This window comes from Lichenostomus cassidix, chromosome 4A (genome assembly GCF_008360975.1).
Source record: "Lichenostomus cassidix isolate B80296 chromosome 4A, HeHo_3.0, whole genome shotgun sequence".
Classification (NCBI taxonomy): Eukaryota; Metazoa; Chordata; class Aves; order Passeriformes; family Meliphagidae; genus Lichenostomus; species Lichenostomus cassidix.
The window spans coordinates 16927530-16954231 of record NC_139485.1 but is presented as its reverse complement, the minus strand read 5'-3'; the positions used below and the strand labels follow the sequence as shown (position 1 = coordinate 16954231).

At 40.1% G+C, this 26702-nt stretch overlaps 2 long non-coding RNA genes across 3 annotated transcripts; one reads left to right on the top strand and one right to left on the bottom strand.

Annotated features, from left to right (window-relative positions):
• The first annotated feature begins 10111 nt into the window (after positions 1-10111).
• LOC146437590 (uncharacterized) lies at positions 10112-12211 on the top strand. The gene is made up of 4 exons (XR_014852304.1): positions 10112-10217; positions 10384-10559; positions 11403-11552; positions 11856-12211. It is a non-coding gene; the product is annotated as an uncharacterized LOC146437590 (long non-coding RNA).
• On the bottom strand, positions 11906-26411 carry LOC146437589 (uncharacterized). Of its 2 annotated transcripts, none has more exons than XR_014852303.1 (3): positions 20934-22766; positions 15597-16277; positions 11906-11995 (listed from the first exon to the last, which is right to left on the bottom strand). It is a non-coding gene; the product is annotated as an uncharacterized LOC146437589 (long non-coding RNA). The 2 variants fall into 2 exon arrangements; XR_014852302.1 differs by lacking the exon at positions 11906-11995 and adding an exon at positions 26246-26411 and having other exon boundaries at positions 13992-16277; positions 20934-21123.
• Between the last annotated feature and the right edge of the window lie 291 nt (positions 26412-26702).

Genomic DNA, 26702 nt, shown 5'->3' with positions numbered 1-26702 from the left:
ACTTTTTAAGTGGGATTGCAACAGTGGTTATCAATTGGTTCAGTTCTCAGAGCAGTTCTTCTGTCACCATGCTGATGAAAAAGTAAGCATGAGGAGGAAAAAGAGCTTGTGTTCTATGGAAGTCAATATTCCTGACTCACAACAGAATTCCTCCAATTTTGTCTGGTTTTTTTCTGGCTGCATAAGTGGGTCATTCAGCTTTTTGCACAACAAATTCCTGGGATCACGACTGCTCTTCTGCCCCCAGGGTAATTGGTAGCTTAACTATCAACTGGTTAGAGACAGGGTGATTTAAACAGGTCAGAACTGCTGGTAAATCAGCATGGCTGAATGCCTTATTTGAGTGAAGACAAGGAGCACACAGGATTTTTGCTGAAGTCTGAAGCATTCGTGGGCTTTGTTAGCCCTGCTGGTGCTGGAACCCTCCTGGCTGCCACTGCCAGCAGAACATTTTAACAAAAACTGTGAAAAAATACAAATGTGAAGGTGACAAGGGGCTGGTTGGTCACTGATGTTGGTTTGCACACTCAGGAACCTGTGGAATGTGGAGTAAACCACAGAGCTGACAGCTCTGAGCAGATTCTGAGCAGGTTAAGCAGCATTTGTATAACTGATTATCATCCAACCTTTCAGCAGCTTGCAGGTGAGAAGGAAGCTCTCTGTGCTTGGCCACAATGCACTGCATTTGATTAATTTAAATTGCTAAGGAATCAGCATATGGTTTTTTTACATCCCAAATCAAGGGACCAATTGAGTTCCTGTTAATAAGATTTTCTCAAAAACTCAAGGGATAAAGGAAATAGTTGCTTGATGGAGTAGCATCTTTTCAACTCAGATGGATTCTAATGATGAATAGGAACATCCAGAAACACTTATTTTGTTTTATTTTCACTTTTAACATGTCTCGGTAATAAACAAGCTCTATGAATAAATATCCCTGATAAAACAGTGAAATAGGCTCTGTGGCATTGAGAATGTTCCTCCCCTTGCAGTGGAGCAGCTGGAAAATTATGATCCAACCACAGTGGCACAGTTTCCCCCCATGGAGCACTTTTGCAGCGAGACATGTTAAAAGTAAGAATAAGATAAAATGTTGTTATAGGGCCATTGATCTTCTGGTACCTGAAAGGAGTGAATACAGGTGTCAGAGCTGACAAAGTGCTAAGCCATCCCAGCCTATGCAAAGCTCAGTCCAAACCAGTGGAGAACAGCCTTATCTTTTCCCAACTTATGGGGGAGAGGGAGAACAGGTGACCTTTAGAACCAACAGCACTATAAAAGCTGTCAGGTTCCCTAAAAAAGCAAAGCTTGGATGACAACTGTGAGTGCATACTCTATGAAAATAGGAATTTCAGTTAAAATTTTTTAAAAAATTGCTTTCAAGCCTCAAGTGTCCATGCCAGGTAATATCATGGAGTCATATTTTATTACCAAGTTTTAAAGTCCTAATACAGAGGATCTGGAATGGAAGAGTTCCCACACAATTATGCATGGGGACTCCAGTAGTGCTGCTGGTGTGGTGGCATCCAGAGCTACTCAATAATAATAATAATAATAATAATAATAATAATAGTTATAATTAATTCTTTCCTTCTGCAGTCTGTGTCAATCATCCTTTTTCCCCTTTACCCTTTTTTCCCCTCCTTCCTCCAGGCCCCAGCAGTGTCAAGTCCTTCCCACCACGTATGTTTCCCTGCAGATGTACAGCAACTCAGCCCAACACATCTCTCATCACCAAACCAGGGGTAAGTCTCAGAATCAGTGCTATTTCTGTTTTGAATCAGGTTTTAAAATATTTAATCTGAAGGTTCAATGCAGCACTTGTGCCACATGCAGTGTTGACAGAGTCAGAAGTAGAGCAATCCGCTGATGTAAATAATTTGGAAGTAAACTGACAAATTCTGTCTGGTTTGATTTCTTTTGTTTTCCTACCCATGAATCATTCAGGAACTGCCTGACTATTCTCAGAACTTTCCTTACTTTCTCTCAGGCAGGACTTTTTTGGAAGTTTCTCTTTCTGCCTCCTCAGGCGACTTCATTCTTATTTGGTGTGGTTTTGGTGAAAAATTGGAAAGGATTGGCTACAAAACTCTTCTCCTCTGTCCTCCAAGCTGTGCTAACAAAGGGGATTCTCTGTGACTGTCAGTGATTTGGAGTTGCTTATCAAGAGACTGGTCTGATCTAATCTACAAACTGCAGTGAGAGGGAGTTTATATTGCTGCTGTCTGGGAAGAACTGATGCTCAAAATCCATATTTGCTTTCTTTTATTTACATTTGTCAGGCTGCTTACTGAAGGAAGTGTATTTGGATGCAATTTTTCAACCATTTTCAGATCCAAACAGAGACCTTAGACAAAGAAAAATGTACCTTTTTGGGGTGTTGAGCATATATATATAAATATAATATATCTCTGTCGTGAGAAAATGAGCTTTCTTCACTTGTTCCTGTCCCTAGTATTAAATAGGAGACAGAAAATGAGGAAGATTCCAGTCTAAGACTGATCTGAGGTGAAACCCAGTGTGAGATCACATCCAGCACCTGAAATATTCAGGATAAATCAAGTTTGGGGTGGCCATGGGGCAGTGATAGCTGTACAGTGATCAGCTTGAGTAAAAGGTGACTTTTATATCAGCTCCAGCAATCCAACTTTTGTATTTATGTCTTCTATGTGCTTCTCAGGTGTTGTGGTTTGGTTTAGGTTTGAGGGTTGTTTTTATCTTTTTTCCATAAAAATCCATGCTTTCTGGTCAACGAGATTAAGCAAATTGACACTAAATAAAAATGAATTAAATAATGCGATTATAAATTGTTCATCCTCAGGGAACAGATTATAAAAAGGTGAAAATAAACTATGTCAAGATGAAATCTGAGTAATAATAATAAATTCTTGTAGCTTTTGGCTGCCAGTAGGCAGCTACCAGCTGAGTGGAGATGCACCCTCATCCCCTGCCCAGTGCCTTTGAACAGCAGTTATGGATTGAGTCTGACAGTGGGAAAATAAATGGGAGAGAGCAGCTGAAGCCAAACATTTATCAATCCTGCTTGTACTCTTTGCAAGGCAAGCCTGATACAATTTAATAAGATAACAAAAAGCTTAACACTGTCCTCAGGATGTCAAAATATGGATTTATGCCCTGTTTCCATGCTACTACTCTTAACTTGATGAATTTTAAGCTATTTCAGGACTTGGGTTTGGCATCCATAAATCAATAGGTGCAATAGGAATTATTTTTAGGTACCAAAGTGAATACCTGGGCATGCATGTGGCAGGGTATTCAAAATTGAGTAGGTGCCATAAAATGGAGGGAAGAAGCAGAGAAAGCATGAGGATAACAGGTCTGCTCCCTCATTATATGTCATATTGTTCTTTGGATTCCTCAAATGCTGTGTTTCAAGTGGTGTAGGAATTAAACCTGTGAATGCAGGAAGACAGAGACCCACAATAAACCAAAAGAACATTTCCTTGCCTTGTTTTGTTGCCCTTCTGGAACTGGAGATGTTATCATGGACCCTCTTTTCTCTGCTCTTCATTACATTTAAAATGGACAAACAGGATGCCATCATCAACAGGGTTATTTTTCTATCCCTCCTTTAATATCCTCACTGGTTACCAAACCTTTGGCTCCAGCAACATCCCACAGTGCGGGTTTGGTGCCTTTTTGCTGCAGAATCCTGGGAATTTTCACAGCACAGCACTCATTGTCCTGTCTGCTGCTCGTGGCATTTCTCTCCAATGAGAGAAAATTAAACAATTGCAGGTGGGTTTTGTGCCTGTGTGTAATAAATACTATCAAGATATCAATCACGGGTTAAGGTAACCTTTTGGACTACATAGAAAGAATCCCTGTAGTCTCTCAATGACTATTTATCATTCTTTTCGAGAGTGATTTTGATCCAAATCGATTCTTTTCTTGTGCTACTCTATTTTTATGCCCTAGTCCATCTTTAATACACACCATGGCACTGTCTGCTGTTGAGCAAGCAAGGACTTTGATAAATGCACTCCAGCCACTGGTTTTTTCATACCAGGGATCTATTGATTCTCATAATATCAACTTTCACCACTTGCATCATTTGTTAGAATTCCTCTGGCTGGTTTTAAAGGCCATCTGGGTTGGCACACACACATTTCAGCTCTTGCTCAGTAGTTCCTTTCAGGATCCTTTCTGGCTGCTTTGGTGGATCCCATCTGCCCTGTTCAGGAAGGATGTGCCTCAGTTTCCCAGCTCTTCCATGGGGTAGCCAGCACTGACCCCACAGCTCAGCCCTTCATCCTGAGCACAGAGAAATGGTGAGCAGGTGACATTCCTGAGCCCAACTTCCAGAGCAGGAGGTGATGTTTAATACAGAGAAGGCAGTGAGCTCCTTTTGGCAGAGAGGAAGGGAATGGTTCTGCCTTGATCTATTTCAACACCATCAAAGGACACATTGAAAGGCCCAAGAGCTCTGTGCAGCCATCCTGCATCTGTGCAGGGTGTGTGTTATCTGGATAGCAATGCTGCCATCCTCCCTCCTGCCCCCTGGCAGAGCTGGAGAGGAAATTTCCCTCAAACCTTCACTCCAACCTGCTCCTTCCCCTGTGATGATTCCCTGCATCCTCCTGTTCCCATAGCTCCATCCCTGCAGCTAATTGAATTTCTCTGGCAGCAAGAGGGTTTGGGCTGGAGGTGAAATGAAGGAGGAGCTGATGAAAGGGTGCAGAGCTCCATCCCATGCCAGAGCTGCTCTCCTGCCCTGGGACAGGCAAGGAAGGAGCCCAAGGATCCAAAACTGCTGCAATTCTGCTGCACAGCTTTTCCTGCAGCATCTCGTGCAACAGGGAGCATTTTCCTGCTTGGACACCATCTGAAAAGTACCTTGAAATCTGCTTTATAAGGAATAACATGTAGTGGAGGATGTCCACAGCAGTCACAGCTTTAAATATGCTTTAAATATGCTTTAAATATAGCTTTAAATACAATATAGCTTTAAGAATGAGGCAACTGAGCAGCTGTTCTACATACAGGAGCTTCACCTCCCATTCAGTTCCCCTGTTCTTTGCTTGACTCACTGGATCATTGGGCTGTTCAAATGTTAGCCCCTGATTAAAATTGCTAGAGTATGGTTTTCCAGTATTATTTTGTATAGTAAATTTTCTGTTATAAACTAGTTTTTTGTACCACCAGCCACTGTGATGATTGCTTCTCCGGAGTTTGATGTATGAGGCATGAGGCTATAATTCTAAAATCTATTTTAATCCAAGTTAATGAAAATTTTACTATTGTTAAATGCAATTTTTACTAACTTACAGAAACATTGCTAATTATTAAGCAGTTAGGTCAAGTCTTTCCATTTTAGTAAAAGTGTCAATACATCTTAGTCATGTGAGAGCTGATAATTGTCTTTTCTTTATTAGATTGATGAAGATTCCAGATGCATTTGTCATTTCATCAAAACACTTGCTTTTAAAAACAAGTTTAAAAAAAAAGGAATGTCATAGATGTTAATTCAGTTGCGTTGTAAGGAGAGGAAGAAAATCAAACCTGATGAGATCTACAAGTTTTTCATAAGCTCAGCACTCTCTCCCTTTGCATTCTTTACTCAGAGAGCTAAAAAAGCTTTTCTCCACAACAGGTGCTGATCTTGTTTTCACACCTGGTGGAAATTTCTCCAAGAGAAACCTGTAAATGCTGTAAGGAGAGCAAAGCTGACCAAAGGTTGAGGACAGTAAGTGGTGAAAAATGGCATTTCTGCAGAAGAAAAAAGAAACCCAGGAAGCCAAGATGCTGGACCTGCTCAGTGCAGTTTGGCACTGAATAACAAGCATTAATTGCATTAAATAAGCTTTTTTTTTTTTTTTTTCCTGAAGGGAGCAGTTTATGGATGGCACACTTAGAAGTAAGCAAACAAAAATACATTTTATTAACAGGTTTTTCCTTCTTCTTTTCAGACTTATTAAAGGAACCAAATCCTTCCAATTTAGTTTGGACTAACCTTTATGGAGTTCATTTTACTTTAAAAATGCCTCAACTTCGGTTCGCTGGGATTGTTGGCTAAACATTAAGGTGAGCATGAGGACAGTCCAGTTTTAAACAATAACGAGCTAATTACATGTAGTTCTGGCTGAAATAATTTCTTTACACTATTTCTCAAGTGTGTGAAGTACTCTCTACCCTGCCTGAAATTCTCTTTTCTTTCAGCACAAGAGCAGAAAAGGCAGAATGACTGAGGTGTAATATCTCACCCGATCTCCTAATGAAAAAGGGATATGGTCAAAGTCACACCTCTGCCGTGGGAAATGTGACAAAAGCTTCTGGCAGGGAGCAGGAGAGGGAGGAGCAGCAGGCAGAGGGGACAGGGATGAGCTGCTGGGGACATGAGTAGGAAATGTTGGGGACAACGTTCCCCTCGTCACCTGGAGAGACAGAGCTTGCTCTGCCTGCTCAGGTCACACCTCTGACAACCCAGCAAGGTCCTGGCAGGAGAATTTGCTGGAGGATGCAGGAGGTGTGTGTTGGGAGAGGCGATGAGTGCAGTGCCAGTGCAATCCAGGGGCACAGGCAGCATTCCAGCAGGGAAGGACAAATTGGAGCAAGGAACAGGAGCCAAGGCTGGCCATTGTGAGACATCAAATGGGCTGTGGGATAATTAGCTGAGCAGCTTGCAGGTGAATAGAATGCACTGTCACACTTGTGGGGAAGTCAGGTAATTTAAAGAACACCCCTGAGGGAAGCTCTGGTAACAACGGAGTGAGCTCAGACTTTTTTTGTTATTTGAACAATATTGGGCTGAGCTAGCACCTCATCATTCCACCAGTGGCCTATTGTAAGGCAGAGATTACAGCTCGGAGAAGAAAAGAAATACAAATAGTAGGATTTATAGAAAGCAAATAGTCATTTTGTCTATTAAGGGAGAGTCAAACTCGGTGCAAGGGAAGGGTGAAATCAATATGCTGTAACTCATAAATGTAAAGGCAGTATAGAAGAAATATGAGATGATTTGAAGGTGAACTCACTACAATGATCACTTTATTTTTAACGCAGTAAGTAGTCTGGTGGTTTCAGTAGCAAAGATGAGAAGTTTATAAAATGTAATAAAACTCTCAGAAGTCAGAGCTTTTTGTTGGGTCACAAGACAAATCTTTTTTGAAAGGAAAACTCTCAGCCATGGATCAGATCCTTCACTGTTCTGGATTCCTGTACTCTTCCTGTGTGTCTTTCAGGAGAAATGGACCATTAATATAGCCTTTTTTTTAATTAATCCTTAAAATAATGATTGTGATTTCTTGTTTTCCCTTCATGGGAATCCACACAAATGTAGTTATGCAACCTTCTTTCTACGATTAACAATTTCAAAGGCATGGTCTGCCTGATTATTTAATTTTTTTTTACCCTGAAATGCAAACTCAGGGACTCAGCAAATATTGAAGGACTTTTATTTCAGATTTACTTCAGTCTGGTCCCTGGGACTAAATTCCCATTAACAGCTGGTGTTCCATCATGTGAAATAAAGCACAATAAGTGGGGAAAGTTAGTTCATATATGTAGATTTCTTTAAATTGAAGTACTCAAAATAATAAAGATCTTGAGACAAGGTAATCCAATTAATGAAATAAAGATCTTGAGATCTTAAGCTACTCAGATTCATTGAATTTCATGTTAATTCTTTATTTCTGAAGGTTATCTGCTGTTATTTCTTTGCGAAGCCGGAAGGTCTTTTAAAGGTAACATTCTAAATTATAATATCAAATGTATATTTATTTTAAATTATTACAAAACTTACAAAACTGTATCTTTTTTGTTTGGCCTTTGAATGTCTTTATTTGTTTGCCACCCAGAGGGAGTCAGCAGCAGGTAAGAAAAATGTATTTATTTCTCCTTGAAAAAGACTTCAGGGAAAAGCCTGCAATGGTCTTGTCTGCAGAAAGGACCTTTGGACTGTGAAGAGCAGCAGAAGACAGAGAAGGAATCTGTTTGTCCCCAAGTGCAGTGAAAAGCTGAACAAGCTGGGATCAGAAGTTAATCCATGGTGGCACTTGATGTATCAGCAGCTCATGGGAAATGATGGGTTGGAGGAAAGGCCAGAAAGGCACCTGGCAGGTGATCTGGGAGGTGACAGAAATGGGGGATAAAAACAGAAAAGAAGAACAAAAGGGGAAAGGATACAGAGAGAAGAATAGAGAAATGTTCCCTGCAGGAACATTTCAGCTGGCTGTCAGTGAGCCAAATCTGGGCTTGTAAATGCTGCAGAAAGGTGTGGCAGATGTGAGGTGAAGGATGGAGCTGTGTGGGTGGAATGTGGGGAGCTGGGAGATCTCAGCTCTGCTCTCCAGGTGAGAGAGCCCAGCAAGGACAGTCCTGAGCCCCCTGAGCTCTGCTGCTGTCTCTGGGAATGACCAGCTGGACATTCCTCTGGAAGAGAAGCAGAATCACAGAGACACAGAATGTTCTGAGCTGGAAGGAACCCACAAGGATCACCAACTGCAGTTGGTTAAGGTCTTCAGTTAGGGTCAGTTAGGGTATTCAGTGACCCATATGGGGGAAAGAATGGCAAAAGTGACCACAGAAGTGCCTTGGGGAGATGCTGGGATTTTGGGCTGACTAAGAACTCAGAGCTAAGCCAGCCTGCTGATGGATACCTTTTGCCACTTTCAGTTTCTCGCAAGAAAGCTGCAGCTTGAATAGAAAGTCAATAGCTCTTTCTCCCTTTTCCCTTTGCCAGATCATCTCAGAGGAAACTGCAACTCCCTAAAGAATTGCCCAGGAAAATCAAGGAATGCTAAACTTAGCAAAGATAATGTTTCTGAAAGCTAATGGAGGGAGGAAAAAGCCAATCCCAAGAGCAAGGCAGAGTTTTTCAGAGGCACTGTAAAGAAAAGGGACAGAGAGAGGCATTTCCTGCCACTGTAGGTCACTCTTCAGTGCTCCATCCTGATATGAATAGATCCCTCAATAGTTAACTCAGCCGAGGGAGATTTCAGATCAATCCTCCTCACTCCAGCCAGGCCTCCTCCTAAATCAATAATGGCTGATGAATACCTCTGCCAAGCTCCTCACACAGCCACCATGGCAATCCTGCTCTTTCAGAAAGTGCCTTTGCAAGCCCCTTGGATAAGAGGTGCTTTACTGCTGCTCTGCGAACTCTCAGCAGCGAGGCTGAATTCCTGATGATTCTCCGTTCTGCAGAGGCAGCACTGCTCTGCTAACCTGCACCTTTCTGGCTTCAGCAGGAGCGTGTTGAGTTCATTCCAAAATGAATTCAAACACACGATCCGTACGGCTTTCATCTTTAATAAAGTCTGGGGTTTCTTCATTCAGACTCTGCTCTCACAACGGGCGCAGAGTTGTTTTTCAAAATATCGCTCTGATAATTGGATATTTTCTTTAAGTGTGAAGTTCTGTAAGCAGTGCAGGCTATCGGAATTGAAATTGAGTTTGTCTGCAAAAAGTAGGAAAAAGTGAAAAAGCTGGAAAGATCAGATGGATCTTGTGGTTCACGTTCATAAATCAAATACTTTAATTGCACTGAAGCACTAAAAGAAGAATCACTTTGTTAACTCGAAAGCTGGGATGCAATTTTTGAGAATTCAATCCTTTTTGATGTACATATTCCCAGTAAATCTATGCCTGATTCTAATCTCCAGCAGCATTGTCCATAATTAAAAATATTTTACAAGATCCCCTTTCAAATATCCCCAGTAATTAATAACGAATATCTCTTTTCAGCAGCACATGAATCTACAATAATGAAATAAAGCTGAAGTTACAAGCACAGCACTCCAGCCTGTGCAAACAGCCTTGGCAGTTCTGAGTACAGATTTATGTCTGGAAGGATGCATTCTCCTTGAAGCTGTTTGTGCAACCCACTTATCAGAAGAAAGAGATTTCCTGGAGATTTCCTTTAATTAGCTGGAACAAGCCATTAGTAAAACAAGCAACTAAAACCATAAGCATATAAGCTTGCATAGTTTATTAAGAAGCAATAATTAAAAATATATCCTAAAATTCCAGAAAGGTGTGACCAGGCTCAGTAACAGCTCTTTCTGTGTGGACAGCAATGTTGATGAGAGTCCAGCAAGAATGATAATGAGAGGAGAGATGCTCCATGCTAATGTGGTTTATGTTCCTCCCCTTTCCAGGTTCTGAAAGTCTCCTGTGGCAATTAGGAGTCAGCATCACTGCCAATTATATTTTTGCACAGAGCGAATGCAATGTCATTTCCAACAGTCCTAAATCGGGTGAGTTTCAAAGTTTGAAATGCAGTTTTTTTCCTGGGAGTGTTTGGTGGAGCAGGTGTGATTCCAACAGGAACCACGAGGTTTCTGCCAGGGGTTACACCAGGCAGGGATTTGTCCCTTCCCTCCCCCAGAATGAGAACTGTGTGACACATTCCTCTCTCCCCAGGCTGAAATGTACCCCTGTGGTTCTGCACTCAGTGTACTGACTTGAATGGAGCTTTGTGTAATAAGATTTAAATTGTAATGACTCATTATGTCAACCTTTTCTGCGGCTATTTTACATAGTAAGTCTGCACAGAGCACAAGGTCCTCCTGCAGAAAATCCCAGCGAGCTGCCAGTGGGTGAGTACAAAAAAAAAACTGCTGTGAAAACTTCTCCCAAAATCTTAGCACGCCCAGAGTTTCAAAAGGATGATTTGTGTGAGTGAATTTCCTTATTACAGACGTTCTCATCAGTTCAAGATTCTCTCCTGAATCCATCACATTCAGATCCTCCTTGGTTTTCAGTGGGATGAGATTGTCTTCTTTACATGGGCCTGAGGTGAATGATTTCAAAGTATTATTTTTCAAGATTGTTTAAACATTCAGCCATGCATACTCACACAGAGAGCTGTTTTCTAATAATCCTTTTATCAGCCTGAAGCTGAAACAACTTTCTTTCTTGCAAGGATCTGTTATTGAGAGTTTCTTCTTAGTAACTAGATGCTGACATTGATTTCATTAAAAAATAAGCACAGTCCCGAAGAGCTTTTGATTTATTTTTTTTTTAATTGCATCACATCTAAAGTATAAACACCAACTGCTTTACTCAGAACTGTACCTCTTTAATTGCTTGAATTGAAAGGATTTCTGGATCAGCAGTTTCTCTCATTTTTGGTACACATTGCTGCCATGTTACCAAGGTACCTCTGGAACTGTTAAATCTGGCTGGGGCTGCAAGTGATGAGGAAAAATTATTTTTGTGTGCAGTGAAAAGAGTGTTCAAAACCACTAACAAAACCATTGTTTTACAGCACCAAAGAATGGCTATTCTGTGCAAAATCAGCTGTAGATAAATATCTTTTCTCCTTACAGTGAATAAGAAAATGGTGTCAATGAACAAAAACCCACATCACTGATCTCCTCTTTCCCCAACTCCTTGGATCTACCTTTCCTCATCCTCAAAAAAACTGGTTTGTATTTCAGGATTTCTTGGCTTGTCTTTTTCTTCCTGGCAGCTCTTCCTGCTCTCGTTAGCACATGGCAGTCTAATTGTGCTGGGCAGCTCTGTCCTGGCAAGCAACTTTGAAATTATACATGAAATGGAACTAGACATCATTAATTCCACTTTTGTAGGTAAGTTTTTCTCCTGTGAATGATGAGCTTTGCTCCTTACCCAAAAAGACTCTGTGTTTTTTCAAAGCCTTCTGCATTGTGTTATCAATTAAGGTATACGAAATATATTCTTATAACTAATTAGAAATCAGTGAGAAAAATCCATGTGAAATTTATAGGCATTAATACAGAAGAACCAAACAATTAATTTATGCTCAATCCAGTGACTCAACATCCAACTTGTTACCTCTCTTTATTTTTATATCAGTATGTTAATTCAGGAGCAGGCAGGGAATATATCCATATGTTTTACTTCTTTTGTAGAATTAGCTTAAAGGAAAAGAAGAAAACCACCAAAATGTAAGATTGCAGACTTGCCATTTTTTTTCCTGAGGGGACCATAAATTATTTAAAGTTTCTTCATCTTCAGAATGCCCAGGTGAATGCTCTGAGATATTCAAAGTCTGGAAGCTGAAAGATTATACAGGTGATTCAATAATTCTTGGCAACAACTAAAATAAAAATCATGCTTTATTTTTTATATTTTAAGTACGAGGGATTAATTTTTCTCTCTTAATTCTCCTCTGTGTCAACAGATAATTTAAGACATGTTGGTATTAAATATAACCATAGCTGAAATGCAAATGTATGGGATAATTTTTAGTTTCCTTGGAATTTTTTTTTTTTTTTGCTTTTTTTCCACTTGGTCCTTTATACTTGAAAAAGCAATATTCCTCATGTGAACACTGGTAATTAAGTCAGGCATTCATACATTTTCTATTACTACTTTTCTTGGTGCTCATTTAAGAACTTTGTTTGCAAAGTTGAATACCCAAGGTTCCTTTTCAACACTTGTATTGATTTCTTTTTCTGTCTTTTAACAAACCAACAGCAACCTCTACTCAGCATGGAAAAAATAACAAGCAGGCAGTGCTCAAATAGCAAAATCAACATTTTTATTCTTCCTGTAATGAATACTGTGAGCAAGCCAAGATCCAGCTGTACCCCAATGGAAAAGCAGAGGCCTTTATTACTTGAGTATTAATGGTATCATCAATAGGTGGAGGGAAGGGTTTCCTAAAATTTAAGAAATAAATTCAAATGAATATGAAATATGAATTTGAAATAAATTCAAATGAATGTGCAGCCCAGCCCTGTGTGCAGCCCTGGCAGGAGCACAGATGGCATTTTGTCCCAGAGGTTTGGGACTTGGGGAGCTCAGGTGTGTCAGACCTGTGCAGACTGTGTGCAGTGAGCCCAGAGCTGCTGCTGGAGGAGGGACAGGAAGGGAGGGTGAGGATGTGTTGAGAGAGAGCATTGTTTATCCTGGAGGAGAGGAGGCTCAGGGTTGAGCTCATCACTCCCACCCTGACAGGATGGAGCAGCCAGGGAGGGTCAGGCTCTTTCTTCAGGAACAGTGACAGGACTTGGCCTCAGTCTGAGCCAGGGAGGATCTGGATTGAGATTGGGAGGAAATTCTTCACAGAAAGGTCTGTCAGGCACTGCCTGGGCAGGTGGTGAAATCACCACCCCTGGAGGTGTTTGAGGAAAGCCTGGAGTGGCACTGGGTGACATGTCTGGGTGACAAGGTGGTGTTCAAATGTTGGGTGTGATGATCTCAGAGGTCTTTTCCAGCCTCATTGATCCTGTGACTCTGGGAAAGCCTTCCAAGGTCTGATGAGCTCTGGAGAGTCACTGCCTGGCTGAACCTGCAAAAATGGATGGAGCACCACATCTGCTGGATTTGTCCAAAGCCAGCAGTGCACAGGGGCATTAAAAATGGATCACAGCCAAGGAGGTGGTGGCTGCTCTATTCAAACACAGGGATCAGTGTCACACACACCCCTGAGCCTCTTCACACTGCCTAGGAGCTGCTGGTGTCACTGTGGCTCTCCACATTCCTGGGGTGAATTATTTGGGGGAGTGCATGGGTGTAAAGTTATCTGTAATTAATAGGAGAGACTGAATTTTATTAGTCATACCAGCTTAATGAATAATAATGTTTCATAAATATTAGCTGTGATCTGTGTCTCCCCCAGCTTCATCCTCCACTAGGGAAAAGGGAATTTATAGTACTTCAGGAGAACTTTTTCCTTGTAAGAGACCAAGGATGAACCACTCAACCCATGTTCTGCTAACGTGGTTGTAGGACAGACCCTTCCCACTGAGGGACCTTCATTTCCTGGCCATGCCAAACCATTATCCTCTACCAGCAATAAACACCCAGCATTTTGTTTTAATAAGAGCTTTAGGAGCCTTCAGTTCATGGTAAGATTAAAAGGGTCACATTATTTTTACAGTGCAAAGGATTCTGACTTGGTTTTCTTTCTTGGTTTTTTTTTTCCCTTTTAAATCTTAACCTGAATCAGAAGGAGGGCTGGATCATCACTGGATATAATGCATTATCATTAACTTCATGAAGCAATTTCTTTTCTCTTCTAGCTTTTAGTTTGAGTTTGTTGATAAATCTGTCGTGACATGCTTTCTATATATGATCTTCCTATAAAATAATTATTTCTACAGAATAAAATTTATTCCATGAATAGGATTAGAACAAGGCTTGTACATTGTTTAATCACATATTCAGTTGGTTTCTAATAAGCAGTAGGAATGACTTCCATTGGCCCTCTGTTCATTTATGACTTTCACATTAACATTTGCAAAACAGGCGATGAGAAAAACCATATGTTGAAATCCCACAGTTCAGCAAATGTTTTCATTAAATATTACCAACGACTTTCACTGCTGAAATGGAATATTCTCATTTAATCAGCGAGCCCAGCAAACAAACAGGCTATTGCCCACGGTGTCTTTTGTGTTAAATTTCAGTTTCTACACTTGTCCCCAAGGCCAGCAAAGAGCATGACTTTGTGTTGCTGCTGTGTTGTGTTTCATCAGGTTGTGTCTGACTGCATCCATGTCACTTGAGCCCTAAGCAGATGTGACAGAAGGTAAGAGACTTCACTGTGCTGCTGCAATGTCAGCCCTGCACCAGCAAGATTAGAAAATGCACTGCTCTAAGTGCAGCAACTGGGAAGCAGGAAAAAAAAAAAACCCATAGTAACATCTAATTTGGTGACAGGAAGTCAAATCAATGGAGTGCACACGCTCCTTCAGTGGGGAAAAAAAGATCAACCCTGTTACTATCATGAGAATAATAATGATTTGCTATTCTTTTTGTTTCGGCAGCAAGCAATTATCACCTTCTGCAGGACTGAGGCTCACAGTTACTACATCATGCAAACACTAGAAAGGAAATAGTGACTCGAGGTGTTACTGCATTTAACACATTTTATTCCTGCATGCCACTTTATGCATTTCAAAAGTGGGATCAATTTTCCCTTCCCAAATTCTGATTACGATTATTTATTTATTTATTTCAAATGAGAACACTAGTGGTTTCCTTTGGCATATTTCTTGATAATATGACTGCTTTGATTATTGCAGTGGGGATGTTTTGTGTCTCTGACCACAATACAAGATGTTTCATTTACTTAAAGCTTTCTTGATGTTATCGAACTGAGAAAAATTTACTTCAGTGGCCCTGAAAGCAATTCCAGGAATAAGACTTGATCCTCCACTCAATTATCTGTCCACATTCCATCAAACATCCCTAGCGAGGCTAAACAAAACCTAAGGACACCCAGGCCTTAGATCAGCCAGGAAATGTTATCTTGGAATTGACTTCTTTCCTCCTAATATAACAAGAATTAATGCCAGCAAGCCTCTTGGCCGTGTGGAAGCCAGGCTCACCTTCATGATTGCCAAGCTGTTTCACAAACTCAATTATCAGTCATTTTAATTTCACTATATTTCAGGAAAAATGCAGAGGAGGATTCACATCTCAGCAGAGGATGCAATACCAGGGTGGTCATGCAGAACAGCTTTGGCCTTAAAAGTTATTAGAGCCAGTCAGTGGGAGAAGGGAAATAAAATTAGGTCGTCTGAATTCAAAGCTCTATTTTATTTCCATTGTCATTTGGCTTTTAGTAATCATCAGCCTTATCCAACCATCACACTTGGATTATCTCTTGCACTTGATTTTGCAAACGCGGAAAAGTTTACCTTTGGAGGTTTTTAACTAATGAGCTCCTCAAATTTTTCAAGTAGGCTTTTCCACCTTCCTTTTGACATTGAGCAATCTGGAAAAAAAGATATAGAAATGTAGGAAAAGAAAGTACAGAGTTACCATACCTTTTATGTTACCAAACAATGGACTAAATGTTAAAATCAGTATGGAAGAGGAGACATCCAGTTCTAAATTTGGTCCTCAGTATTTATGACGATTTCTAAGACGTTCTTAGCATAGCCTGAGAGCAGAATGGGAGATTATCTCATGACAGCAGCAGTTCAGCCAGGTTTGCCCAGCTGCAGCTGAACCACACTGGTGCAGGTGACAGCACTGGAGGAGGGCAGAGCAGCACAAGCGCCTGGCTAAGTGGGAATGCAGTGAATAACCTGCAGGATGAAAGTGCATCAGATCCTTACAGCAAATGACACAGACCTGCTGTCAGTCACAGAAAAATCCTTCTGTTCCTTTTGTGAAGTGGCTCTTGCTGAGGATTCAAGGACAAAATGAAGAGGGTTTGTTGTTTGGGGTTTTTTACCTTCAGGTTATGGTATGCTGGAGTGAAGAAAATCCAGCTGCAGGGGTTTTTGACCTGTGAGTTCTGGCTCTTGTTTTGGTGCATGATTGACTCCAACACTCCAATCCCTCCTTGGGGTACATAATAATAGGTGAGAGCCCTGAAATGAAAGCTCATGTTATGCAGAAGGGTTCACAAATTTGTTGGTTTAGTGCAGATTTGGAGGGTGGGGGGGGGGGGGGAAAGAAAAGCAGACAGGATGATCTAGGCAATATGAACAAATTGATTGCAAATACAAAGAAAAAGAATGTGAGAGAATTTAAGAGAGGAAAAAAAGACTGAAATTATACAACTCTTGATGCTTCCTTCATCAATACAGAAAACTGTATGGTTATTCAGAAATATTACCAAGGAAACAGCAAACCTAATAATGCTATTTCTTCCTAGAAGAAATATATTTTTATATATATTTGTGACATGCTTTGCCCCATCCTCCCCAAACATAAAACCCTTTCTGGAGAAAAAGAGTAAATCTTGTAACTCTAGGATTTTTTTAATATTTTCTAACATATGAGTCCATGCATGGGAGCTTCTTTCCTTTTTTCCAGCAGCTTTACAATGGCTTGGTTTCATTGCTGAAGAAGAAATTATCCAGGCCTGGAGACAAAGATGTTCAAAGCCATGTTTTTGATCATTTAAACATCAATACCACTGGCTACAGAGAAACTATTCCGAATCCTTTCTCAGGGTTGGCAGGAAGCAAAGATAAATATTTTTCACAGTAGTGTCATCCATTAAGGCTCTTCCCTCCCAAAGGCAAGCTCATGCTTTTGCACTTGTCCCAAACAGATTTGGTCCCTGTCAGTCTCAGAAAGAAACCAAGAACATCTCCTGTGATCTCAGTTATGTGATTGTAGATGTTATGGTTGATATTCACAATGTGAAAATGTTTTGAAGCTTCCTGGGGGAGAAAAAAACTCATTTTTCCTCCCTACTTGTAAGGTCCTAGTCTTGTTCCAGCCCTTTAACCATGGTAAATTACTAGTTTGTCTGGGAAAAAGTTATTAACCAACCTTATTTAATGTCTGGGTAAGTAACAATCAGGTCTGGGTATGTGCAAGGCCAATTCCAGCCAGAAATTTTCAGGGAATTTCTCCTTTAAATGAAATATCTCTGCATTGAATGGAAAGATCCAAGAGCTTCAGCAAATATGTTGGGTAATAGTCCTAAAGAGATAATTTTCCTCATTCCTGGATTTCATTTAGCAAAGACAGAGAAACCAGAACAGGAACATTCCACCCAGCATTTCTTTCTCTCAGCTAAATGGTTCGAATTCCTCCAATTCTGCAATCAGGAGATAGAAAACAGAGCAAGCTCTGTGAATTTATTATCTAATGTTTCACGTTGTCCACAGAATGTCACTGTGCCTCCATCCTTGTTTGCTCCACTCAGTCAATCATGCCCAGGGAACCTGCAGGGCACCAGGCAGCACAAGCCTAATGAAAGCTCCTCGGAACAATTTCACTCACATATTGTCTCCTGACACATCAAACGGCCTGAAAACCCAACTGGAGCTCACCCTGGTCTTTCAAGTTTATAAGCAAACAGTCACTGGTACTTATATTTTTATATATATATATATTTACATATATAATATCCATTATCTCATCTGCAATAATATGCCTATCTTTTATATAAATACTACAATTTGAAAATATATATGTATATATCAACACATTAAGTGCCCAAGTGTCACCACAATACCAGGAGCATTAGATTTAATTAGGTAGCAAAAAATAGAAACTGGAATCTGGTTAATAACTTCCAAAGCTGATCATAATTGGCTTATTAGTTGGAGATCAAGCAAAAAAAAAATAATAATTTCAGACATCAGTTTAAGAGAACGCTGAATAAATTATTCAAAGTAACTTTGAGAATCAAATAATTAGACAAATAATATGTAAAGTCAATAAAGTGTGACCATCAACAAATGACAAATGTATGAACAATGGAACAGAATTATTCCTCTACTTCTACTTTGCTACAGAGAGTTCCTGTGTATCCATCAGATTAATTGTTTATTCCAGTTATTACATTCATTCCAATGTATGAGAAAGCCAAGCATTGATTTACTGCTGTCACAGGGTACTTAGTGCAGCAGTTTAAACAAAGCAGGGCCGTCTCCATATATAATTCATGTTTATTAGAGATGGGAAGGAGAAGGAAAATGCTACAAGAGCATGTGGAGGCTCAGCCAGCTGAATTTCTGTTGCTTTCTGAATGTAATAAATACAATGTTTACCTGCAGAAATAACCAAACAGAAATTTCCTGCGCTGAATAGGTAATTTCCAGAGGGAGAGAGAGTGTTATTAAAAGCATTCTCCAAACACTGATTGCTTCATTCTAAACTAAACCACATCATTTGGTATTTAAAAACTGTCTGGATTTGCTGCTTTGTTCTTAACATGCTTGACACATTTGCCTCCCAAATCTTCAAGTGGATCTAAAATGTGTCCTGGATTATTTTTGGCTGGGCTAGCACTGATTTAGGGAATGCACAGTGGTGCAATCTTCCCCCTCTCTCAGATTCCTGCTCTTCCCTTCTCAAACTGGTTGAAATTCAAGGAGTGTTTGATGTAAAAGGGTGTTCAGACCCTGTCACTCCCACAGACCTGGCTGCAAGGCTGAGTTATATTTTGGTTTTAGGCTAGTAATATATCAGTGGTTCTGTCAAGCCCTCTTTAGGATGTTGAGCCTGTGGTTTGCTCCATTTCATTAGCTGGGAGCTCCAGGTTGCTGCACTGAGCTGTGCTTGCAGCTCTGCTATGCCTTCACTGATACTCCTCACTCTCAGTCTGATAAAGAGTGCAAAATCACTTGGGTCTGCTCTTCAATTGCTTATTCACCATGCAAACCTGACTTAGGAAAAGGGAAGTTCTAGGTATGTGATTCTAATTAGAATACTATTCCAATTACTAACTTGAAATCAGAATCCTACTGTGCAGTATTCTATAATGAAATGTACCCAAAGAAAGCAAGAGGACAATACAGAATCCCCCTTTTTTTTTTGGGACTTCAGCAAAATAATAGACCCAGAACTCCAAGCCAGTCAGACATTGCACATCAGAGTGAAAGAGAGTGTGGCTAAAACCCTTGAAGGCACAATAATGATAGTGCTTGTTAAGGTCACCATTTCATTTCAGACTACAGCAACAGCCATTTAAAAAATAACTTTACAACCAAGAAGAACTTGGAAATAGCACAGTACTGCAATGTATTCAGAGGTGTTGTCACATCCTTCCATATAAAGAAAATGAACTCCCAAAGTAAATAATTTCAACTGCCTAAAACACAAAACCCCATTTAGGCCAGAGAGAATAGTTGACCAGAAATCCTGAATATTTGGGATAACAGGAGTGATGAATCATCATCCATCCACCATTGTATGCAGGCTGAGTGCTTTTAGAGAAATGGTTGCTGTGCTAATTCTTGTCTGTTTCTCTGCCTGCAAGGTCTTGAAAAAAAAATAATAAATCTGATCTTGAAATAAATAAGGCTTGAACTTCTCTTATGCTTTATTATAATTTTTAGCAGATTAGACTGGGTAAGACTCTTAGCATTTTAAATCTTAAAATACTGTCTTTAAGTAAGCATGTCTTTGCTGACCTGTCACCTTTAAGTTATTTGCAGGGAACTTTGATTAAGCAGCATTAACTAAGTCTTCTCCTTAAATTATTTGAAAAATGCAACTTTAAATAGGTCATTAAAAAAAAAAAATAACCCAACTTTCTGAGCTACTTTCCTCAAGTCTCTCCCCTACGGATTGTCTTAATAGGTAAAGCACTGTCTGCCTTTGCTGGAGGTTGCAGCCTTTGCTGGCAACAAAGTCAGTGTGTTCAGCGAGACAGATTCCTGCAGAGACCTCGCAGCTTTCATGTGGGACCTCTGTCTCCTGGAAATGATATTGTATTTTACACACAAAAAAGCAACTTCCTCACTCCAGCTGTTAAAATCGCTGAAAAACGTTGAGTTCTGCAGAACACACAACTCTGCAATCCTGTCTAATCAGGGGCTGAGGCAGCCCTCCTCAGCTATGGATTGTGCTGGAAAATTTTACATGACTTTTATCCTTCTTGCTTGCCTCTAAGAACAGCCTGTTAGAGAAAAAGATTATTTGTGAATCCTGGAAAATATTTATTTTTTCTGTATGGCCAACCCAAAACTCCATTTTTGTGTTTTCCCTTTGTGGCTGGGGTGAATAGCTAGTTCCAATAATTACACTGCTAATATTTTTCAAGACCTCACGTTTCCCAAGCTCTCTGACAAGTTGCAAACACAGAGCATCATCCTCCTCACACCCACCACATAAAATAAATCTGCAAACCTGGTCTGGTCAGCCTGTGAAGGACACCAGTAGGTAGGAAAAGCCTAGAAGCAGAGTAGCATCTTTATGTTCTCACATTCTCATTTTTGACAAAGCAATGCAAAAAGAAATCTCTCACACCCATATTTTGGTTTTTTACATGGCAGAGAAAGCCTGGGTTAAATTCTTGAGCTTCTGCTATTTTTGTCAAGTTCCTTTCCACAGTCACTCACCACTGACAGACCACAGTCACTGCTAAGGTGAGCAGATATTCATGGAGGCTTTTAAAATACTATCTAAAATCAGGTCCAGGCTCTGTCAAACTGGTGACCTAGAACTGAAAGGCTTTTGTGACATTTTTAAGTCCCCTAGTCCCAGGATCTCCTGAGAAACCCCTGGCAGCAAGGGAAGTCAGTGACACACAGTTTCATTAGCAAATCCATTTCTCTTACCTGTGAGAACTGCATATACAGCTGAAATTTGCCATTTGCAGTTTACAGGGCTGGTATATCACATCCACTCTGTTGGGTCATGCTCTGGGAAGTAACCTACAGCCAAACCAAAGCCAGCTGACACATTTACCTCCCAATAAAACACCTTTCCTCCTGGAGTATTTTCAGCTGACCTCGTTGCTCTCGTTACCTGAAAAAAAAGGATGTAAGTGAGATTGTTTTAGATGCAATCATTGCTTAAACAAGGCATTTAGGGCTCGTGTGGAGGTGAGACACAGCAAAGCAGCTTTTCCCCATCACTGAGCAGTGCCTCAATCTCTCGCCATGCTCCTCATCCTCAGCTCTCCCCAAACACATCTCCTCTCCAGCCTCTCCAGAGGCTGCAGCAGATTTCAGGCTGTGGGGAGTTTGAGCTGTTAAGGAGACTAGCACAGCACTAATAAAATCTAAACACTTATAGTCAAATCTTGTTCCTGATGCTGCTAAATGGGAACTCACAGCTTAACATAATAGGCAATTTAGCATACAAATGTGCCCCATAAAAGCAAGGATGTTGGCAGTGCAAAACTATAAATGTTAACCTTTGGGCAAGCTGTTACAAATGTGCTACAGGCTGCTGCAATTTTAATGAACTTGTTTGCACACATGAGGTTTATGTTGTCAACACTGGGATTCACACACCCAATAAGTGGAACAACTTCAAAAATTCACGTGTGTGGAAGTTCACCATGTCTCACTCATCTCTCATCAAAGGTTCATAGCAGCAGGAAAGGAAAATGGCCTTTTTGCCCTCAGAAATGGGATGGAGAAACAATACATTCAGTGCTAGGGAATGTAGGAAATATTTGATAATATTTGCAGTCAATACTTATATTCTGGACAAGTAGAGATGATAATGAATGGCATTTTCCTGGGCTGTCATTTCATTATTTTTTGGTGAGTTCCTGAAAAGGCACAGGTTGCTGAAAAAGTGAGAAATCCATAGCAATTTCAACCCCAAATCAGAGCTAATAGTTCTCTTATGAACTAGTAGACACCTGTGACCTTTTGTTGTGAGCAATCTGGGTCTGATGAATCAATGTCTAAGCATCCTCACAATCAAATCATCCTGCAGAGCAACCAAATCAAGTTGCTCCATTTCAGGGAAGCACTCAGAAAAAGAAAACAAACCACACACTTTGGAGCAGCTTTGCTAGTGATGAACACAACACTCCCAGCCCAGCTTGGTGGGGATGTTTTCAGCCCAAGTCTCTCACGTTTTTTGGTGTTGCAAGGCCACTTCCTCCCAAAGAGAATTATTCAGAGCTACTCTTTCAAGCTAAATGTGCGAAAGATGAATCATTAAAAAAAAAAAGATGATGTCTCAGTGTTATCTGTCTCCACTGCCAAATTTCCTTCACCTTACACCCAACGATTGCTGCAGGAAAATATCAAACTTTCACAGTTTGCATTCACACAGTTTAACATCTACTGGAAGGTGCAGAACCAAGAGCCTTCTCACTTTGTTATTCCTACATGTAAAGAGAAGGAATTCAAAGGAATTTGTTTTTAATTGGCCATGAGGTCCTTTTAGCTTGGTTAACAGCCTTAACTGCCAACAAAGCATGGCCCAGATTGTAAAGAGAATTCATGCAGAGACAGGAAAGCACTTTCCAGGTATTTCTCACCTCACTAGCAACTCATTTGCTTCCCTGTTGTTCATATATGTATCTGTATACAGAGGTAACAACCTGAGATTCATTAATATGTAAGGCAAGAAGAAAATGCAGATTTTCATCATTACTTGCATTATTACAGAGCCTAAAAAATTATACACATGCATTAAATGGAAAGTTAAAGCATGAAAGAGAGTAAAACAGAAAAAATAGGGATTTGAAAATAAAGGAATTTTTCATTTTAAGACATACAGTCAGTGAGAAAAATTTCTCTAATATTATCCTTCAACATGCAGTGTTAGTGTATTAAATTTGGATCCAAAATATCAAAATATTCCACTTCATTTTTACTTACATACAAGTTCAGAACAAGAGTTTCATGTAGAGTTTAAAATCAGAGGTTCATTAATTAAAAAAAAAACCCTTCAGTCATAAAAAATTTATTTCATACTAGAATGATTAAATTGAATTAACAGAATTAATATTATTGTACCCTACTATGTATGAATAGCACTTAACACACAGAGGTCTAAAAGCCCATTTTAGGCTTGATTTGAAGAACAGAACTTCACCTGCATGGTTGGTTGCTTTTGTTGCTCTGTATTGTGTCATCTTACATGCTGTAAAATATGTCCTTGACATTAATTTTCTGTAGAAAACAACTAGGAAAACTATTTACATAACTGTAAAAACAAAAGCCCTTCAAGTCATTAGTATTGAAAAATATTCCTGTGCGTTTCAGTTTGGCCTGTGGAATGCACAGTTCAGTGCTTTCCAGGTCCAATTTCTGAGTTTAACTTAATCAAGTCTAATGGTGCAAAGGTGATTTTCTGTCTTCTTCTAAGTTCAAGAATGTAATAAAACTGGTTACATTAGGAAGACAATTTATTACCTGTGCAATGGCAGGAAAAGGTAAAGAAAAGGTAATTTATGGTGGAGCCTTCTGTGTTTGATGTATTAGTTGCAGCAGAGGTTAAAACTTTCATCTTCTTACACTTAAACTTGGAGAAATGGGAAAGCTTGAGAATACAAGACAGAACAAGTGCAGTGGCATAGAAATTACACTTCTTTATTTATATAGCAGATAGAGATTCATCCTTTTGGTGTTATTCCAGTAATATAATGATTTATGGTATGAAGAGTTCCCCTGCAGTACAGGAGGAAAATCCTTGGGGTTGCATTTTCTTTTTCAGGTTGTTGCCTTTTATGATCCCCTGGGAAAAACTGCTCAGCTGGGTTGTGGCTCCACTTATGGCAAACGACAGAATCAGGACAGGAATGTATTTCTCATTGCTCTTGTTAGTTTGGGGGAAGAAAGTCAGAGTCAGTAGGACTTGAGGATAACAGGGAGCACACAGACCTTGGCTGAGTGGCAGAGGAAGCACAGCCTTTGTTGCCTCCACCTTTTCTGAGAATGAGCACTATGTCCAATAAAACAAAAAACAGGTGTTTTTCAGACAGACCTTTTCTGAAAACATCCCAGTGCTAACAGGAAAACCACACTTTTTTATTTTCTGGATTAGGAAACCCAGCAGTTTCTTGCCATATTGCACCTGTTGCAATCTCACTGCACCAGCCTAGCATGGCAGGGAAGAGTGAACCTGAAATGCAGAAGCTTTTCTTTGGCTCAAATGACTGTAAAATTTATGGGTTTGTCTCTTTTCTCCCTGTGTGCCAAAGCTCATTCCTGTCTTTGACCCAAAGCCTCTCTCTCCCTTCTGATTCATGAAATTTGTAGGTGAAGAGTCACAGGGAGATTGAGGATGATTCCAGACTGAGCTGGATTGATCTGTCACTCTGATTTTTAAATTTATTACATTCTGTTGATTATCTACCAAGACATTTTCTCAATTTTGTTTGCTAAGTTAGCATTAAAAAAACCTGGCAAATTCTTAAAAATGTAAGGTGGTTGTCAACTGTGAGAATTCTCCATATTCACCCCGAACATCTCCATTCCAAATGCAGTCATTTTTGTTTGTTATTAAAGCAGATTGTGTGTTTGTACACCCAAATACAACAGCTCTTTGAGAAAATGATTTTCCTTTTCCATTAGAATATTATCTCTTTGGTGTCAAAACATGTCAATGATAAAATTAAGGGAGAAAATGAATTAGCATACTGTGAATATGTGTGATTTCATCCTGAATTGAGGCAAAAAAAAAAGCCCATGCTGTGGATTATGCTTTAAATGCCATTAAATTTGTGATGCCATTGCCTGAATGTTACATAACATTCAGCAAAACAGCAACTTCTGCTGTGTGAAATGGAGTTTCCACAGCATCCAGCACCTCACCCCATTCAAGATCCATCACCTTTCAGGCCAGAAACATCACCTGATTGAATTAGGGCCATTAAGAATTGAATCTCATGCATGGCATATTAAATCACTTGATGAAATCAACTTGTGATTATGGAATAATGCACCACCATCCTTGCCTGGATTGCCTGCACCTTTCAGGAAGCCTGATTGTGTGTTGTTTCCTTACTGGAACTTTATAATTAAGCAGCTCTGTGGTTATCAATGAGACAGACATAACTCTGTGAGTTTTCAGAGCCATAAAACTGGATTCACCTGGATATATTCAGGAATACTGCTTTAAAGAAATAAATTATTTTTTCCTGCACACCTGTTTTACCGCCAAACATACCTCAGTGACTCCTTTTCTAACACAACTCGATTTTTTTCCCCCCAAAGTTCTGATAATCACTTGCCAGGCTTTCCTATCTGCTGTTTGGTACCATTCAATCAACACATTCATTTTGCTCATGCAAAAACCTGGGTGAGATTTGGCTTATCAGAAACAGGGCTGCTGAATGCGCTTGGCTTCGCTTTTATGGTCCCATTTCCAGACTTGTGTCTGTGTCCAGATATCCCAGAGCAGTGATAAACAGAGCCAGGGGTTGTTTATTACAAACCTTTGCTATCTGCAGTGTGCTGCCATCTCATTACAACGTGTTTCAACTTGGGCATGGACAGCTCTCTTATTTACACTCTGCTTTATCCATGGAGGCAACGCTGATATTTAAGGCAGCAGAAGGCAGAGGGAAAAGTCTCCATTTCTAATACAGTTTAAAAAATCCCTTTTCACTGCTTTTAATGCCAGAAATTGATATCTATGTATCAAAAATTTGAAAGTTTCTGATTTTAGGATTCTCGGATAAAGATGTTAATGGTGAAAGGTAGAACTGAGATAAAAATTCAAGATAGTCTGGGTCATCTGAGCTTCTGGGAGCTGTCAGTCTACCAGCAGGTACAGACAACGAGGAGTATGGATTGCTTTTGATTCAGACTCCCAAAGCAGGTTTGAAGGCACTACAGTGCCATAAGGACTGCTGGACTCAGAAATTCCAGATTAAAAGGTACAAAATGTCTATTATCCCGCCCTGGTCTCTAGAATGTCATTATGTCATTAGTGATATAAATGAACATGACAAATTTTACCCATATAGCTCTACAGAGCCTCAGTGGAATATTCCCAGGTAGATAATCAGGACATTTCTGTAAGCAACTCTTATTTTAGCTGTGCTCGCAGTGAGCTCTGCGGAGAACCAATTTTATTATGGTATATAAAAAGCAATGAAATGATACTTAATTTCTGGGATTCCTTAAATAGATAAAGAAATTACTCTAAAAATAAGGTAAGAGCAAATTCCTACCTGAAGTGCATCAGCTGTTTGAAGTCTGCCTGGCAGCTGAGTCCAAGTGGCATCACCCAGGCTGTCCCCACAGAGCCTCAGGTTTCCATCACTGGTGGGAGATGCCTGTGCAAGGTCACAGGTGACAACAAACTGCTCACCTGCACAGCTCCCCTGGTTGTCTTCCCAAAATCTAGAAGGAATGAACCAATGGAAACTCAGCAACAAGGTCCAACAAGGGCAAAATCGACCCAAATCCTTGGCACATCACAACCCCATGCAGCATCCTGGGAGGGCATCAGCTGGAAAGCTCTGCAGAAAAGCTCTGTGGGCCCTGATGAAAAGCTGCAAATGCTGCAGCAGTGGGAGTTAACTGAGGAGTGTGTCACAGGGAGGATGAAGGCAGACATTTCTCACATTCCAAGGCTGGTGGCCATGGACAGAAGTTCCAGCAAAAGAAAGGTTTCATTGAAGCTAA